The sequence below is a fragment of the Oratosquilla oratoria genome, chromosome 38 (genome assembly GCF_046742065.1).
Source record: "Oratosquilla oratoria isolate Oo_2021 chromosome 38, ASM4674206v1, whole genome shotgun sequence".
Taxonomy (NCBI): domain Eukaryota; kingdom Metazoa; phylum Arthropoda; class Malacostraca; order Stomatopoda; family Squillidae; genus Oratosquilla; species Oratosquilla oratoria.
The window spans coordinates 33,199,056-33,203,784 of record NC_134814.1 but is presented as its reverse complement, the minus strand read 5'-3'; positions in this window follow the sequence as shown (position 1 = coordinate 33,203,784).

The following is a 4,729-nucleotide window of genomic DNA, read 5'->3' as shown; positions in this document are numbered from 1 at the left end:
GTCATACCTATTCTCAAAAAGGGGAAGGACCCAAAGAGTCCTTCCTCCTATCGCCCTATAGCGCTTACCAACTGCTTATGCAAAGTATTAGAACGTATGGCCAATAACAGATTAAAATTCATCCTAGAGTCTCAAAATTTAATAGTTCCTGCCCAATGTGGTTTCAGGAAAAATAGAAGTAGTCTTGACCATTTGGTCAACTTAGAACAAGATATCCTCTCCTCTTTCGAGAGGAAAGAATACCTTGTTGCTTGCTTTTTAGATTTAGAAAGAGCCTACGACATGGCATGGCGACGTGGTATCCTCGAAAAACTCTATGCACTTGGCCTTAGAGGGAAACTCCCTATTTTCATTAATTTTTTTTTTTTTTTTTAAAGAACGTACTTTTTCAGTTAAAAATCAAAATCACCATTCAACAGTACGCACACAAGAAAATGGCGTACCACAGGGAAGTGTGTTAAATCCCACTTTATTTATGTTGCTCATAAACGATATTCTACCCGCTCCACCTCGGAACCTTAAATATTCATTATACGCCGACGACGTTGGAATCTGGCATTCCTCACCGAACGCCAAGTTTTCCGGCTCTCGCGTACAACTGGCCCTAGACTCGCTCCAGGACTGGTCTGACAAATGGGGATTTAAGTTTTCGGAAATAAAGTCAACAGTAATTGTATTTTCACGCAGAGCCCAGGCAGAAATAAATCTGCAATTACATGGTAATCCCATTCCAGTACAAAACTCAACCTTTTTCCTTAGCCTGAAACTGGACTACAGGCTAAACTGGAAGGCCCATGTAAAATATCTAGTTGATGCGTGCAACAAGAGAATTAATTTGCTTCGTAAACTAACGGGCACAAATTGGGGAGCAGATAGGAAATCCCTGCTAATGATTTATAAGTCCCTGATTAGATCTAAACTAGACTATGGGTGTCAGATTTATGGTTCGGCAACACCAACCACGTTGCAACCCCTGAACATCATCCAAAACAAAGGCCTAAGAATAGCACTTGGAGCATTACGCTGCACAAGGATCGAGAGGCTGGTAGTTGAAGCAAATGTACCCCCCCCCCCTCCACTACAGGCGCGAACTCCTTGCACTCCGATACGTCGCCAAAGTGCTCCGTATCCCTCGACATCCCTGCAAGGAAACAATTAACCAGCATGAGCACTTCACCAACTCCAGCCTAAATCCCATTCCATCAGGATCCGATCCTTGTGAGAGCAGTATTCAGTGCTACTGTGGTCTATAGAACAGATGGAAACCACACACTTACCACCGTGGAAAAACATCGCCCTCAAGGTCAACATCAACCAAGACCTCAAGAAAAAGACGTATTCCAGAGAAGAACTAAGACAGAAGAACCTGGAGACCATCAATAAGTACAATGACCACAGGGCACTGTACACTGATGGCTCCAAGTGCGGCCCCAAAACTGGGACAGGGTTATATATCACCAAAACCGGATGATGTTCAGATTGCCGGACCATGCGAGCATATATATCGCAGAACTCTTCGGTATATACCAAGCCATAGAATATGCTCAATCTGACACGCATAGTAATTTCGTCATATTCACAGATTCGTTAAGCGCACTTCAATCAATTAAGTCAGGTAACCATATGGAGAACTTTCTCTTGGGCAAAATCATTAGCACATTGTCGATAACTAACAAGTCCATTACTCTCTCTTGGGTTCCCAGCCACATTGGGATCTTCGGGAATGAGAAAGCGGACACCTTAGCCAAATCTGCCTTAGAAAAAGACTCTATTACAGACATACCCCTGGACATAGGGACCTTCAATTCTTTAGTAAGGAAACAATTACACACCCACTGGCAACTCCAGTGGAACAACCTTGACATCTCGCACAAACAAAAGGAACACATAACAGACTGGTCGATATCATACAGAAACAACAGACGGGAGGAAATCGCCATAGCAAGACTGAGAATGAACTCGACCCGCCTCACCCACCTAAACCCAAACATAAACGGCGTATTTCCTCCCCAATACAACACCTGCAACACTATACTATCCATAAGACACATACTCATACACTGCTCAAGATACAACACAGCGCCAAGCGCTTATACAACACTGTCAACTTAAAAAAATTCAGCTAAGCACTACAAATCTTTTGACCGACGACCGTTTACTTAATGACAAAGTAGTATTTTATTTGCGCACTACAGGACTATTGTGGAAATTATAATGGTAGATTAAAAAGGATCGCAGGTTCACACCAGGCTTAATGACCTCATTATAGGTCAATAGCCTTAAAAAAAAAAAAAAAACTAAGCAGACTCGCCTCTAGCTAAGCTGCGAGCCAATACCTCCTCTGGGCTTGGGCCAGGTTTCAGTCTTATCTGTTGTATATCCACTACATATCTCATACCCTCATTCCCCATTAATTTTGTAAGTATTTTGTATTAGGATTAATATTATTTGGATAATTTGATGTCTCTGTTTGTTTATATTTTATACTAAAATATTAAATGGTTAACACTGTCCTCCGTCTTTCGGCATACCAGTAGTCTAATGCTATTTCATGACCCCATTCTAACTTTGTTTTGGCTTGGACGATCAGTATGCCTTTACAGTTAACAAGTATCTTTCCAGCTCGATTCAAAACAAAAGCTAAACCTATATCTATTCTTTGATACCTACAATTCAAAATGGCTCACAAAAGGGTTCAAACTAAGTGAATTAAAATGCATAGGATCGGTATGAGTGTCACGAATAGATTAGAAAGGTTAAATTACAGGAAAGCGACGGCGAAACGTACAAACTGAGAAGACTACTCAACGCATGCCCATAACCATGGAGTAAGATGTCAACAACACTGAATTCACAAAAGTTACAATCAAGACGTATCTATTAGATCTGCTAAGAAATAATTTTCAACAGATAAAAAAAATATATAGAAAACCAAAAGAAGTTGGCAAATTAGATGAAACGTGAATAATAACACCAAAAATAATGCACTATATAAATGCCGCCTGGCTTCAAAGATACCTAGGTCAACAAAAGATGCGTGAAACCACGTGGGTTAAAATACCTATGCACAATAATATACACTTAATGAAACTAAAATAAACAAATCCCCACACATAAGAGATTGGCCACCCCGGACAACCCCCATATGTTACAAAAAAATTCTCTTTAGGACTGTGTTTCGCAACTGAATAAGGGTGACTCAAGTGTGGGCAAAATTAAAGACATATACAGTAAAATATATAATTCTATTTACAAATTATAGTTAACACTGAACTTATATAACTTTACACTAATGGAGCTAAACGAACAAAGGTCTGGTGAGGGGGGGTAGATGGCAAGTGCGTTATGTGCGTTACTTAACTAGCTCCTAGGAAGAGAGAGAGTCAACAAAGATCTCTCGGAGAAGTGTGAATTATGGATTATAGATTACCCAGGAAAGACCACCCATTCCCGCGGGATCGGTGTGTGTGGGAGGGGAAGACAATTCTGTAAGAAAATGAAAAAATAGTAGTGTATAAATGTCGGCTATTCCTAATAAGCGCATTTTAGGGGCAAATATTAGGGCGATGATCGTTGCGCAGAAGAAATGGGAAGGAAACTTGGAGGGTGACGTCTGATTCTAAAGCAACTAAAAATGGGAAAAATTATAAAAGGCGTAATTGTAGAGAAAGATATTAAAATAGCAGGAGGTAAACTGAAATGAGAAGATGTAGTATGAGAGAAAGTTAGAAAGGAAATTAATTTTAGTCAAAGAAAAAGCACGTGTAGATGTTTGCACATGGGGCGTGGTTATATTCGTGAGAACTGTGTGTATGTTTCCTACGAGAATTGAGTAGGGTTCACTTCCCACTTGTGCTCCCGAAATAGAGTGGCCCCTACCGGAGCAGTGAGGTGCTGACAAGTCAGAGGCGGGCGGCTCCCTAAAGGGAGAAAAGAGTTGGCACCTAGCGAGGAAGAGCATAACTGACCATGGTCAAGCAACGAGTGGCTCCCACGAGGGGAGTAGAGAACAGAGAGAGCTGGCCCCTGGCGGGACAGAATTATGCTGACAATTAAGCAGCGGCGCGCGACTCACTAAAGAGGTAGAGGAGATTTGGTCTCTAACGGGACAGAGCGTTGCTGCAAGAAGTCAGTGGGCGTTACTCGTAAACTTGAGAGTAGGTATGGTGGTCAGTGCGGTGGGTAATGCAAACGAGCGTACACTTGCGTAAATATCTCTTTTTGTGAGTGCCAATAACAATATTCAAGCCAAATGCAACTCACACGGCGTGTAGCCATATCTTGCCTTAGTGTATATGTATTTCATGATTCTTGAAATATAATATTAGTGTTACAAATCTGAATTTGAGTCACATTGTGCTGGTTCATTATACGTAATGTGGTTGCGTTGTGAATTGTATTGTAACACAATAGTATTGTGACTGAGGAATGTAAAGTATAAATTCAAGCCACACTCCTGTCGTATTCCTCCTCTGTGGAAAGTAGTGCAATCTGTATTCTATGGAAATGTGATACTATACACTTACAATATGTTTCATAAGAATCAATAAGGTATTGTTTTGGGAAATAACGAATACTGGAACTGTTAGCCTTTGAATGCGCTGAACGGCAACTCAGACTTCGTTCTTAAGTATTAATGGGAAGCGTTCCTTTTTTGTATCGGTTGTTGTCAAGACAAGAGATACGCTAGCCAAGCTAATGGAATCCTTTTTTATTGGTAAGCATGATG